The sequence below is a fragment of the Heterocephalus glaber genome, unplaced genomic scaffold (assembly GCF_053883595.1).
Source record: "Heterocephalus glaber isolate CG9 unplaced genomic scaffold, H.glaber_assembly_v1.0 deba00001461, whole genome shotgun sequence".
NCBI classification, from domain to species: domain Eukaryota; kingdom Metazoa; phylum Chordata; class Mammalia; order Rodentia; family Bathyergidae; genus Heterocephalus; species Heterocephalus glaber.
In genome coordinates, this window is record NW_028258308.1 from 32629935 (window position 1) to 32644575 (window position 14641).

Genomic DNA, 14641 nt, shown 5'->3' on the forward strand with positions numbered 1-14641 from the left:
GTACTTCTTAGAAGTTGTCAAATTTATTTCAAAACAGATTTTTGAAATATGCTTTCTATATTCTTTTAAATTCTGTAAAATCTGTGGTAAAGTCTCCTAGGTCTTGATATTGTAATTTTAAAAATGTATAATTGATACTGTGTAATAAGAAGTAAAGGTCTAAAGGAGCAGAGGAAGTGGGAGGGGTAGGAGAAAGGAAAGAAGGGAAAAGAAAAAATATGAGAAAAGGAAAAAAATGGAAACAAAATCTTTGCCAATAGGGACGGGTGGAGGGGGTGAAGAGAAGGCAGGGGAAGGGGAAAAAGATAAGAACCAAGATACATCATGTAATGGTACAAGATCCCAATGATGTATGTAAATGTATTTTATACCTAAAATGTACCAATAAACTTAATGGGGAGAAAAAACAACAACCCAGGCTGAAACTATGCAGGTCCACTTATATGCTGATTTTTAAAATACTTGAAATATAAAAAGAAAGCGAAAAACTCCTGAGATGAACCTGGAGATATTAAAAATAAAGAAGTAAAAAAAAAAAGTGTGTTCATTTAATTCAGTGGTGCTGCACCTGCCTTGCAAGTGCAATTTCCTGAGTTTGATCCCTGGTACTGGGGGCGGAGGAGATGTGTTCAGTGAAATTGTTTACTGTTCTCCCTGTATCATTTAGAATAGTGTCCAACAGCTCACAATAGATGTTGAATAAATATTTAGTGAATAAGATTCAGAATTTTCTTTTTCTAGTTCCTATGTAGTTCAATCATCTCATCTCTGCTTTGTTTTCTGCCTGTGAATATTTTTTTTCTTTTTCTGTGCTAGGTATTGAACCCAGGGCTTCAAGCATGCCAGACAAGTACTGTATCACTTAGCCACATTCCCAACCCCCGGTTTTTTTGGTACGGGGGATTGAACTCAGGACTTCATGCTTGCCAGGCAGGTGCTGTGCCACTGAGCTAAATCCTCAGCCCCTGTGAAAGTGTTTTTTGATCTTCTGTTGCATCCTTTTCAGAAAATGTCTTTTCATTTAAGCTAATTCTATTGTGATTCTTTTTTCTCTCTGACTACTACATAGAACCTGGATTGGGATAGTCTAGATAAAATAGATGAGGAAGTACAAGGAGGTACAAGGAGATAGGGTCTGAGGGCTTCAACAAGCAAACTATATCCATAGAGCATATTATTTTGTGGTATATTATGTATTATTTCTTTATCTTTTGTTCCCCAAGGTTAGTGTAGTCTAATATTGGCGTGTTTAGAAAAATTTAAAATGATGTATATAGGTGTAATATGACAGAGACCATTAACTATTCAAAGAAATCCATTTTTGCCTTTTAGAATTTTTAAAGACAATTTGCTACATTGCCCAGTCTGGCTTTGAACTCATGATCCTCCTCCCTAGCCTTCCAAGTAGCTGGAATTATAGGCACATACCACTGTGCCCAGCTACTTTCTCCTTCTATAATAAATGGTTGCGCTTTTCCATAGCTGCACAACTAGTGACTATAGTTACCAGCTTCCCCTGCATCTAGGAATGACCATGTCACTAAAATGTTCTCACTGAAATGAAAAAAAGTGGTCTGTGCAACTTTCTTACTTGTTTATTAGAGAATCCCCATCTTTGGGTAGCCATTGTTTCTTCCTGCCAGTTGCCTGGCATGGTGAAGACCAGAGCACCCTTGGAAGACTCATGTAGAGACTTTAGGGTGGCTACCAGTCTGAGTTTTTAAAAGGTCTTGTAGATAGATTTGTACATCAACTTGGAATGTCATTCTGGACTGTTATGAGAGATAGAAACAAACATTTTTAAATGCCACAGTATATTTTTGGTGTTTTATAACAATAGACTAATGGGAGAGCCCTAAAAGAATGTGAGTCTTAAGGAATAAAATCAGGGCTGTGATGACTAATTTGTCTTTTCTTCAATTCCGTGAGATACTTAAAATGATAAGCATTGGGGTGAAAAAAACTCTGCGTGTGAACAGTGGCTTTTCCACTTAACATTTTCCAACTTATTAATACACTGGGTATTTTATGTAATCTCTCTGGGCTTTAGTCCTCTCTTTTGGTATATAAGGATAAGAATAATACTTACTAATGGGGATTAAATGAGATGATGTATATCAAGCATACAATAAATGTTTAAGACATAGTAATGGTTACAACATTTATTCTAAAAATTCCTCTTCCATTGCCAAATTTGAAGTACAAAGTTTGAATTTATTAGAAAGAGTGGATTTCCTTATAAAGTACAAGAAGAGTTTTTTTGGCTTATCTAAGTCGACCATGGTTGAACACTGAATTCCATCATCTCTGACTCTTCCAAACCAGAAGTAAGTGTTTTCAGTTTTCAAACTTGAGGTATAATTCACATACAATAAAACATACAAGTCTTAAATGTATAAATCAATACAGTTTGAAAAACATATATGCTGTTGTAAGCGTTACCTACATCAAATGATAGAACATTTCCATCATTCCAGAAAGGACCTTTGTCTCCTTTCCAGCCAATACCATTCCCAGTGACAATCACTATTTTGATTTTTAACACTGTAGATTAGTTTTACCTGATCCAGAATTTTACATAAATGGAATCTCAGTGTCTGGCTTTTTTCACTCAATTTAATGTTCTGAGATTCATCCATGTTGTTCTGTATCATATCAAAGACAAAACTTAAGTCTGAGAAAAAATTTAAAAGGGGGTTTATTCATAGACAGGTAGCAAGGAAACATATCTGTCAGTGTTATTGTGTTAAATGGGGTTTAGAGTTGTTAAAAAGGAAAGTAAGTTTTATAGAGAAAAATGATGAAGTCCTGAAACAATCTCTAATTGACTAGTGTCCTATTAAAATGGAATTTTGGGGAGCAAGGAGAGATTGTAATTGTTTTTTGGGTGCATTTGTAAGTCCTTGGTTGACTACAAGGGGGCAAGTGAACAGTCTGAGAACACTCCAAATGAGGATGGAGGGTCCAGTGTTAGGAGTGGGCAATTTTATGTGGCCAGCTATTTCTCAAAATGAAGTGGAGGTCAATTTTTTGAAGTGGAGGTCTTTTTTTTCTTTGTGGTCAAACTGTTGTAACAGTCCTCTTCAGAGAGACTGCCATGTCAGGCAGTTTCTCAATCAGTAGTTTGGTCCTTGTCATTGCTGAATAGAATTCTATTCTGCATATTATGACATTTCATACTAAACTTCAATTTGTTTGCTCATCAATAAATTCTCTTATAAGTACACTCAACACACAAGTAACAAATTTTCCAAACTATTGAATTAAGAAGATATTGTTCATATGGCAAAGGGATTCTTCAATTTTAAAAGGAACACCCCCCCACCCCCTGGCAGTATCCTTGAACTAGGAACAATCCTAACATTTAAAATGTAGATCTACTTACAGAAAGTCAATTTATGCTTTTTATATAAAGATTTTACCCATATAGTATTAGAGTTTGATTTCAGAAGATTCTTGATAAAATTCCTTTTTATGGTCCCAGAGCTTACTGATACTTATCATACATTTAGTAATGCTTTTTCATTCCCTCTTGGGGAAAAAAATATAAAACTGTTACTTATTTTTCTCAAACAAGCCTCACCAACATCCATCTGTGCTTTTCCTGGAAAAAACTTCACATTATCACCACAAATGGATTATATAAAGCTCACTATATTCTCATGGACATTTTCTGTGTAAATATTATATCAATAGTTGTACTAATATTAAGCTGTACTAATATTAGTATTGTACTAATATTTGAAACAATTTAAATAGTGGTGTTAGTACTAAGCTACAGAGAGGGACCTACTGATTGGTCCCTTTTTGACTGAGGTAACAAAACTATGAGAGGTGCTTATTACCCACCCTTTTGTGTATCAAAACAGTTTTTTTAAAAAGGACCACAATTCTTTACCCTTTTGAAGTAGGGAGAAATTGTTGTGATAAGAACTACTGTGTTTGTCTTTTAGATAGAGTGTAAAGAGTCCTATATCTAGCTAAATGTGAAAAAGTAAGACTCCCTCACATAGAAGGCTGAAACTACTGTGCTGATACCCGAATGTTGTTTAATTTTGTTTTTATTAGAGGATAAATAGATATTAGAAAGTGTTTTTACTGGCTTCTGAGTCTTTTAGCTTTTAAATCTTTTTTTCTATAGTTTATTTTAAAGAGCCAAAATTAGGCTTAGCTCCCCCGGCCCAAAGGAGTTGTCTCTAGGTTTAGCAAGTCTTTAGCATAGTTACTAATTGATCCAGTTACATTTATCTTCAATTAATCATTACTTCTCTCAAGCAAGTAGAATTATAATTTGCAAAACTGTATTATCTACTTACAAGTACTCAAGTGATTTCTTTCTCAGAATTCTCTTTGGTTAAATCCCTATATTTTATACATTTCTTCTTTAAAAAATAATAAATTATTCAGCATTATTATTTTCATGTAATAAATACTTATGCGAGAGGTGTCAAGGACACAGTAGTGACATATCAACAAGTTTACCCTGTAAACAAGTTGAAAATGCTATAAATGAACAGTTTCCAAGTGAGAAATTTGCCAAGTTGAAATTTTGTTTCTGCAGAAAAGATGCAGACAAGTGAGGAATAAAGATCTGAAGTGAGAATTCTTAAGACATGATAGTCATCCTAACCTTCAGAAGCATGAAAAGACAGGAAGGCTTGGTTCTCTGAGGCTGGGATCTGGGATTAAAATCATCATCAATTAAAATGGCCCTTACTTCCTTGTCCTAATATAAAAAATTGCTTATAACACACAAAACACAAAGAGTGACATTCTTCAATTTTTTGTTTTTTATGGATGAATTTTTTTTTTTTTTTTTTACTCCAACAAGTTTCTATTGTTTAGTGATCAGAGAGAATGCACAAGTGCAAGACTCCAATGTAAATGCTGCACTCTCCCACTGACCTGTTTCCTCCGCAGCCTAATGAGCAGGCCAATAATGCTTAGACTAGGCCCAGGTTGCTCCTAAGGCCGAGAGCTATCCCTTGCTGTTTGAATGACTGTTCAAGCTGGAAGAAATTTTCACATGGTAAAACACTGGATAGAAGAGAAGAAAAGTCATTTTCATTATCTATTCCTTTATAATATCAAAAATAATCTGCTGAAAAGTAGAGGGTAGGTGAATCTAACAGCTGACTGGTGCTTTGTCTATTTAAAAATGTTAAAGACAAGGAACTGAGCAAAAGAGAAAAAAGAAAATGCTGTGAGACACAGTGGGAGACAGGGAAGAGAACCTGTGTGGAGAGCAAGCTAAGCAACAGAGAGCCCTGTAAGACTCAGAACATAGTTGCTCCCACAATGACTGCACCAGAAATAGAAAAGAGCCAACCTAATAGTCCAAGAAATTAATTTCGGTAAGAAGAGTGCCAAAAACAAAACCTGTCACAGAGGGGACAGGAAATAATGACAAGATTATGACATCTATTGGGATTGTGAGACAGAACAACAGTAGTAGTATCAAATTACAGGATCCTGAATTGAACTCTTGTGTTTTGCACGTTCCAGGTAGCTGCTTGAATACATATTAAATTTTGCAAAGCCATCTTTGCCTCTGTAAATGAATAGGATTTGAACTAAGTACAGAACCAAGTTGTTTTGCTCTGGATAAAAAGCGAGTGATGCCAGAAATTGCATTATCAGTTTAATTTGGTGTACATCTGGTGAACATTAACACACCTAAAGCAAATCAAAAGTCATGAGAAAATCACTAGGATAATCCAACACCTCAAGATCAGAAGTCTTGGTCACACTGTGTCAACAATAAGCTATGTTAATTTTAATTTAAAATATTATACTTTTTGAAAAATTCTTCTGATAAAGACCAGCATTTAATGAAACAATAGTTTGCTTATGACACCTACTAAGTAAACTTTTACCAAATTCTAGGCACTCCATAAAATCCATGATACTATGAAATTAATAGAATACTCAATTTAATGTAAATGAGTAGAAAAATATTCTTGGTAAATAATTTTCTAAAATTAAGATTTGTTCTTACATTATAGAGAAAAAAATAAAAAAAATAAAAATGTTAAAGATTAAATGACTATAATGAGTGTTTTGCATTGAGTAGAATTATAATTTAAGATTTACCAACTAACACTCTCTGCTAGCCCAGTGATGGTAAATGGTAGTGGTCATTGGGATAGAAGCTATTATTTATTGAATGCTTACTATGTGCCAGACATTATTCCACACATCATTGAATCCCACAATAACCTAATAAAGTAGGCACTATTATTATTATTGCCTTTGTTATAGAATGAGGAAATTAAGCTGGGATAAATTCTTCATCAAGGATCATGGGCCTAATATGCAGGCAGAACTGAAATATGAACATTTCAGCTTCGTGATTTTTGAAAATATTAAATGTATGATTATTTCATTATTTTTCTTATTTTTTAGGAGCCTTGGTTTGCGAAGCCTCAACCAAGGCTTAGTTTCCCTGTTATATACTGTGTTTTTGTGTCCCCCCCCCAAAGTTTATATATTGACATATAATCACCAGTGTAATAATATTTGAAGGTGGAACTTTTGAGAGGTGGTTAGGTCATGAGGCGGGAGATTTCACAAACAGGATTATTTCCCTTATATGAAGAGGCCAGAAAGCTGGCTAGCTCTCTCTCCACTGTGTAAGAATTCAGTGAGAAGCCAACAGTCTGCAACCCAAAACTGCTGGCAGCATGATCTCAGACTTGCAGCCTACAGAACTTTGAGAAGTAAATTTGTGTTCTGTATAAGCTACCCAACTTGTCGTTCTTTGCTGTAGCAGTTCCGAATGGCTAAGATACCTAAGGTATATCCCAGCAAAATCCACAAGTATGCTATCATCTCAGGCCTCTGGAGAAAAATCACTTAGTATTTTGTGCCTGGTCCCTTGCACTATCTTTCTCCATGCAAGCTGCATGTGATAATAGAAAGCAATGCAAAGATAAGGCAGGAAGGCACCTGAAAGTTGAAGGAAGGTGAGAGCAAGGATCTGTGAAGGGACCTGTGAAAAATTGAGGTGTTAGGGGTGAACTGTTGAAAGACGTGGTTGCCTCGTACCCTAAGGGCAGTTGACAATTGGCATCATATTTTCCGTGCCCTTTAACACAATAGAAAGACCCATGGCCTTGCTTTATTTATGAGGCAACTGAATATTCTTATTCTAAAATGAGCTTTTAGATTTCTGTTTGTATTTGATTAATGGAAAGCAATCTCTTCATAAGTTTTCAAGTACTCAATTTTTTCAGGCCCTGAGATGTTTTTTCTTTGTGAATGCATTAAAACTGTTAACTTTCCATGATACTCATGAATTTGCAGAAATGGAGAACTACATGATGAAATTTAAGGTATAAAATACGTCTTATTTTAGTCTTTAATAGTTTTGTGGACTTAAATTATATAGCTATCACATCGTGCAAATAAAAAAATCCCTTCTTGACATAGTCAAAATAAGCTATTTGGGTACATGACTAAATTACATGTTTATCTTCAATATGTCTGATTCACTGTGTCAGCAAGACTTTATTTTATTTTTGGATATTAAAAAAGCCTTCTGTTTAAAGGAGGCACTGATTTAATGCTACATTGATTCCATTTACATGAAATGTCCAGAATAGGTTAAAAACTAGAGACAGAAAGTAGATTTGTGATTGCTTAGGGCTGAGAAGTTGGGTATTGAGAAAAATGGGGACTGATAGCTAATAAGCATGGGGGAGATGAAAATATTCTGAAACTAAATTGTAGTGCTATTTGTGAACCATCTTCTTATGTTCCTTTAAGTCCTAACACATTTGTACATGGGAGTTCCTATCACTGTAAGTTCTTGCGTAGCAAACTCAGATGGTCGTCCTTAGAGTCACTCTGTACTGAGACTTGCTACAGTTTATATCTCAACTTTCACAAAGTTGGAGTAGGGCCAGTGATTCCAAACCCATACACAGAGTGTAATGTTTTCTGATGTAATAACAAGAGAGAATGTAAGTGATTGAGGCTATGCATCTAATTTTAGTTCAACCATAAAATCATTTTTTAACACCAGGAACTACAACATAAAGAAAGAAATTATATTTAAATAACAATGCTCCATCTGTAGAAAATCAAAGCCAATTACACTAACCTTTCATTTTCTCTATGTCCCCATTGTTAAGGACCCAGGCAAGTCAAGAGGATAATTTCTTGGAATCTTTCTTTTTTCTTCCTGTTTCCAGTTTTGCAATGAGTTAACAAATGCATACCGAAAGATACATTAAAGGAGAAGACATATGTGAAAGAAAATAACAGAGTGTCTAGCATGTGGTGAGTATGTGATAAACAAATGATACAGTAGTTTCTTAATAAATACAAGAGTTTCTTCCTGCTAAATACAAAGCAGGCTTCAGCTTGAAGCTTTTTACTAATGCATAATTACTATTTCACTATATGAGAGATTTAGGATATAATGTGACTTTCAGTAATTACACCTTTGCCTATTAGGGTAAGGGTGAGAGGACAAAATGTAGAGAGGAGATAATCAATGTAGTCTTTGTAAGCACAGGGAAATGAATATTCCTTTTTTTTTTGGTGGGTGTTGGTGTTTTTAGCCTTTCACTCTGTTCTCCTGTGAGAACTGTCAGGAAAAAATTTAATTTTCACTCTTCTGCTTTGAGACCCATGAATCAAGATGTACAGGTAGGGTCCTGGGAGACAAAGACACTTTGTAACTTAGCAGAATTAGCTTCATGCTGATTTGAGAGAGGTGTTGAGTGCCCAGATACCACTCCAAGTTACTTTGACCTGTGACCGTAATGGAACACAGGTAGAATAGAGAATTCAGAGAAAGCACCAAGCACAGCATGCCACCTCTGCAATTTCATTACATATTCCCACAGTAGGCAAGCATCTAACAACACATTCCCCCAGATAGGAATTGAGAATCTCCAAATCACCTTTAAGGGAACTCTAAATGCAGACACAAGCCTGTAGACTTTGTAAAATCTGATAGTGCCAGCTTTTCTTTTAAACTTGCATAGAAAAAAATGAATTGACTCCTTTGGAAAGACCTATCATTTATTCATTCATTCCATTCTTTGATTTAACTTAATAAATAATCAATACTAAGTGTATGCTAGGTACTGGAGAAATTCTATTAAATTAAAACATTTAAAATTAATAGTGATGCTGAAAAGGAGCTGTAGAAAAGAGAAAAGAAAATATGTGAAATTATAGTTGTTTCTTTTCTCCTTTCTCTTTCCCTCCCAAGAAGAAGGAACCAAGGTTGTTACTGGCTCAAGTTAATAGGGATAGTGGTCAAAATAGCAACAAACAAACTAGAGAACATGGAGACATTAGCTGGCTTGCATCAGAAAAAGAAAGCTTTGCTGGGAGATGAAAAAGAATAGGAAAGGGAAGCAGGGAGGAAGAGAGAAGAGCTTGTACAAGCTGAATCTACCTGAAACCAACTTTGACGATTTCAAAAGAGGATGGATGGTGAGGGCTGTTGTGGCAACTTCTGTGACTGTGGAATTAGGGGGAAAAAAGTATAAGAAAGGAACAAAGTGACTCTTTTTTGGGATTTTCTTTTTCATAAAATTTATTTTTGAGCTGATAATCCACTACATGATTTCAGACAAAAGTAAGAGTTTTGTCAGTAAAACTATTGCTTTTCTAATTTATCATATATTTTCTCTTCTTTAAGATACCAATTGTTGTTTCTTGTATTTCTTTTCAGGAATATTTTGTGTATATAAAAGCAAATATAAGTATATAATACTTTTAAATGCAAATGGATATCACACTATATAGAAGAAAAATACTGAATTTCTTCTGAGATCAGAAGTACAATTTGAGGGAAAATGAATGGTTGGTACTTAATATATTCAGGTGAAGAATCAAAGATTGTGTTTGTCATAGATAAAATCCTTGGGAAGAGGCTCTGAGACTGAGATGTGTGGAGAGGATCAGTGCAGCTACTTCTCCTTTCCAGCTTTTGGCAAAACAGCCAAGCCATTTACCACTGTTTCTGGGTCTTCAGAGTCTTATTTCAGGTCACTTTTCTTTGGCACAAAGTGGGCGACCAGTCGACTACTAAAGCTTGGCCCTTGGGAGGATTTCACTTCATCACTGGTCTTCAGAGCCATCTCTGAAGGGTTGTAGTGCAGTAGGAGTCCATTTTGGGCTTAGACTCTCATATTAAGGTGACCAATACATTAACTGAATCCTATCTTTTTCTTTCTCTTCTAACTGTTCACAAGAGCCCCTAATGTAGGCCATAAATGTGAGCTAAGGAAGAGGTTCTGTGTGACAATGGTGAATGACGTGGGGGAGGTTTTCCTCTGGGGGTAGTTTGTAAACATGGCTGTGCTTGGGGCTCCTGGGTGACTGAAAGGATTATGAATTAGTGACCTGGACAGGGACATTAGATGGAAATTTAAGAAGCACTGTTTACTTGATGAGAGCTGAGGGATTCCTAGCAGCAGAGTCAGTAAAACTCATGACCCACCACCTAGAAAGTATCCTGGCCATGAAAAAGAGGACATGATAAGTTGTTCAACTTATGAAATTCAAGTTACTTGTGAAAGCTGCTGGGCAATACAAGGACCTGTGGAATATGAATGATGACAAACCCTTTCTATGCACTGCCCCTGGATGTGGCCAGCTTTTTACCAATGAGGATCATTTGGCTGTCCATAAACATAAACATGAGATGACACTGAAATTTGGTCCAGCACGTAATGACAATGTCATTGTGGCTGATCAGACCCCAACGCCAACAAGATTCTTGAAAAACTGTGAAGAAGTGGGTTTGTTTAATGAGTTGGCAAGTCCATTTGAGAATGAATTTAAGAAGGCTTCAGAAGATGACATTAAAAAAAATGCCTCTAGACTTGTCTCCTCTTGCAACACCCATCATAAGAAGCAAAATTGAGGAACCTTCTGTGGTAGTAACAACTCACCAGGATAGCCCTTTACCTCATCCAGAGTACTACCAGTGATGAAAAGGAGGTACCACTGGCACAAACTGCACAGCCCACATCAGCCATTGTTCGTCCAGCATCATTGCAGTTTCCCAATGTGCTGCTCACGAGTTCTGACTCGAGTGTAATTATTCAGCAGGCAGTACCTTCACCAACCTCAAGTACTGTAATCACCCAGGCACCATCGTCCAATAGGCCAATTGTGCCATCCCAGGCCCATTTCCCCTCCTGTTACATCTTCCTAATGGACAGACCATGCCTGTTGCAATTCCTACATCCATTACAAGTTCCAGCGTGCATGTACCAGCTGCAGTCCCACTTGTTCAACCAGTCACCATGGTGCCTAGTGTTCCAGGAATTCCAGGTCCTTCTTCCCCTCAACCAGTACACTCAGAAGCAAAAATGAGATTAAAAGCTGCTGTGACCCAGCAACATCCTCTGGTTACCAATGGTGATACTGTCAAAGGTAGTGGATTGGTTAGGACTCAGTCAGAAGAATCTCGCCCACAATCATTACAACAACCAGCCACATCCACTACAGAAACTCCAGCTTCTCCAGCTCACACAAGTCCACAAACCCAAAATACAAGTGGACGTAGAAGAAGAGTGGCTAATGAAGATCCTGATGAAAAAAGGAGAAAGTTTCTAGAGCGAAATAGAGCTGCAGCTTCAAGGTGCCGACAAAAAAGGAAAGTTTGAGTTCAATCCTTAGAGAAGAAGCAGAAGACTTGAGTTCATTAAATGGTCAACTTCAGAGTGAAGTCACCCTGCTGAGAAATGAAGTGGCACAGCTGAAACAGCTTCTTCTGGCTCATAAAGATTGCCCTGTAACCGCCATGCAGAAGAAATCTGGCTATCATACTGCTGATAAAGATGATAGCTCAGAAGACCTTTTGGTGCCAAAGTAGTCCACATACAGAAGCTCTACAGCATAGTTCTGTTAGCACATCCAATGGAGTCAGTTCAACATCAAAGGCAGAGCTGTGGCCACTTCAGTGCTCACGCAGATGGCAGACCAGAGTACAGAGCCTGCACTTCCACAGATTGTCATGGCTCCTTCCTCCCAGTCACAGCCCTCAGAAAGTTGATTAAAAACCTGCAGTACAGCAGTTTTAGATACTCATTAGGCTTTAGATACTCATTAGTGACTTCAAAGGGGAATCAAGGAAAGACCAGTTTCCATTTATGCAAAATCTGTGGTTGTAATTTTTTTTTTACTTGAAATTAAATTTGGCTGTAAAGTTAATATAGCAGCAATTGATGATCAGACTGAACAACAGTTTTTAAAAAAGTCTGGAAAAAGACTAATTTTGCTCTTTAAAATAAATATTGTTAGATTATTAATTTTTCTGTGCTCAATGTGTATATCATATCATAATTCATTGTGGCTTATTTTGATTTTAATTTGGTTATGTTTTTATAAATGGGGGTGTTAATGAATCTCTTCCCACTTCCATTTTTGCTCACTCCTTAACCCTGGACTGTAATGGTAGTTTTATCATTTGTACCAAAGTTTTGTGTATGACTTTGCAATGCAAACAAAATCATAAAGCACTAGGCAAGAGAAAGATAAATTTCCTTTTAATCTTTTTGCCTTTTATTTTGCACATTATGCAAAAGGAAGAATATTAAAGAACATCTTTTTTTAGTGAAAACATGACAAAGGACATACAGTGCTTTTATGAACATTCTTAAACTAAATAAGGTCATTAATAATACTGTGTTTCCTTTTAAGATTTTAAGTAGACAAAAATTTTGAAAAATTCAGCATTTCAAAATTGACTTTATTTTTTAAGTCTTAAATTCAGTCTTTCAAACTTATGTTTTGAGGCTGAACATGTGAAATATAATGTATGACACAGGGTTATCAGATATCTAATAATTTTTGAAATTAACTCTTACTTGGAGTTTTTTGTTTCATTTGTTGTTTTTTGCAGATTTCAGGTTACAAACTGAGAAGTTTATGCATAATCAAGTATGGTATGGTTGCCAGAAAAGCCTAAAATTCTACTTAGAACATTTAAGACTGTTTACCCCCTTTGTCTTGTACTTGTGAGCTAACTTGTACTTATTCTTGGGAAAGCACTGTCATCCTTAATAGCAAATTTTGATAATGTTTCTTGTGGAAAAAAATCAGTATCTATCTTTAGAACAATGTAATTATAATGTGGGAAATGTGAATGAGTGAGTGAGGGAGAGTGTGTATGTATGTGTGTGTCTTTCAATAGTTAATGGCAGCAATCTTTGCTTGAATGTTTAACGATGCCTTCAGTGTGATGCTGGCCAATAGATGATTGCAGTTTAAAAATGTCATTATGTGCAGGCTTGGATAACTAACATTCCATGGTGTAGCTTGTTTCTGATGAGATGATTGTAGGTACACTTTTCTCATTATCCAATCATCTGTGGGATACTGAGTTTTCTAATGTGCCATTATCTATTTTTATTCTGCAGTTATATTCAAAATACAGTACAATATTTTAAATAGACTGAATTGTTAAACAATAAAAATTAAAAAGTAGTAGATGTGCATAAGAAAACTTTGTAAAATAGTTGAGTCCTACCCAGTAGCAACTTCTGGCATTCAAGCAGGATTCCATTATGGAAATATATGTAATGCATTTATAGTAAGTTTGTTCTGCATCCATACTACACCATTTGCTAAAGTCTCAGTGCCATCTCCTAATGAGACTGACATTTTAAAAGCCTGTATGGAATATCCTTGATAATTCAAGGGAGTATCCCACCTGCCTAAGCTCCAAACTGGGAAACATATAAATTATACAAATGACATTTCAGGATTTTTAAGTAGGAAGATAATAGGAATTTTATTGTTGGTGCATTAAAAATTAATTAAAATTAAAAATGAGAATATTTTTAGTTGATCTACTTCTAAAATTTTTCATTTTTAACTGATTTCATAGTTTTAAAATAATTTAGGATTTTTAAGTAGGAAGATAATAGGAATTTTATTGTTGGTGCATTAAAAATTAATTAAAATTAAAAATGAGAATATTTTTAGTTGATCTACTTCTAAAATTTTTCATTTTTAACTGATTTCATAGTTTTAAAATAATTTCTAATCATAATTTTCCCATAATTACATTGAGTTGATCTCAAAGGCACAAAATATGAATTCTACAAAAAGGCTTATTTTTTATTGTAGTTGGGTGAGTTAGGAAAGGCCTGAATAGGCACTCTCCTAAGTCCTTCACTGCATTTTTTCCCCTCTTATTTATGCAACTTAAGGTTTTGGTAACAGAATTCTTGTAACTGTAAAATAAGACTACATAGATGTAAGAAGTCATGTCAATGGTTAATGAGCTTACCAAGGTTAGCAAAACTTTCATTGTAAATCAGTCTGTACTTAGCAAATAAAAATCATTATTAGTTGTATAAACACAAATTCCATTTTGATTTTAAGAATGTCACACTACTGTACCTAGCATTTTGAGTCCTTATATTTGCAATGTTACACAAACTGTACTATTTTCTTTTATGTGCAGTTTGCATGAGTAAACCATTAGAGAATAAATTCTATCTTTAAATAAAAAAAATTAATGTAGGGGTCTGGGGCACTTGCCTATGCAGCTTGATTTTGCCCTTTGGCCCTACTTCTCTTAATCCTAAATGTGTCACTTCCATTTTAGGATAGATGCTGCTGAAACTACCTAACCTTGTAACTCTGGGGATCTGATAGA

At 35.5% G+C, this 14641-nt stretch overlaps 1 pseudogene; it reads left to right on the plus strand.

The window, feature by feature from the left end:
* Positions 1-10371: 10371 nt before the first annotated feature.
* Positions 10372-12159, plus strand: LOC101725071 (cyclic AMP-dependent transcription factor ATF-2 pseudogene; annotated as a pseudogene).
* The last annotated feature ends 2482 nt before the right edge of the window (positions 12160-14641 follow it).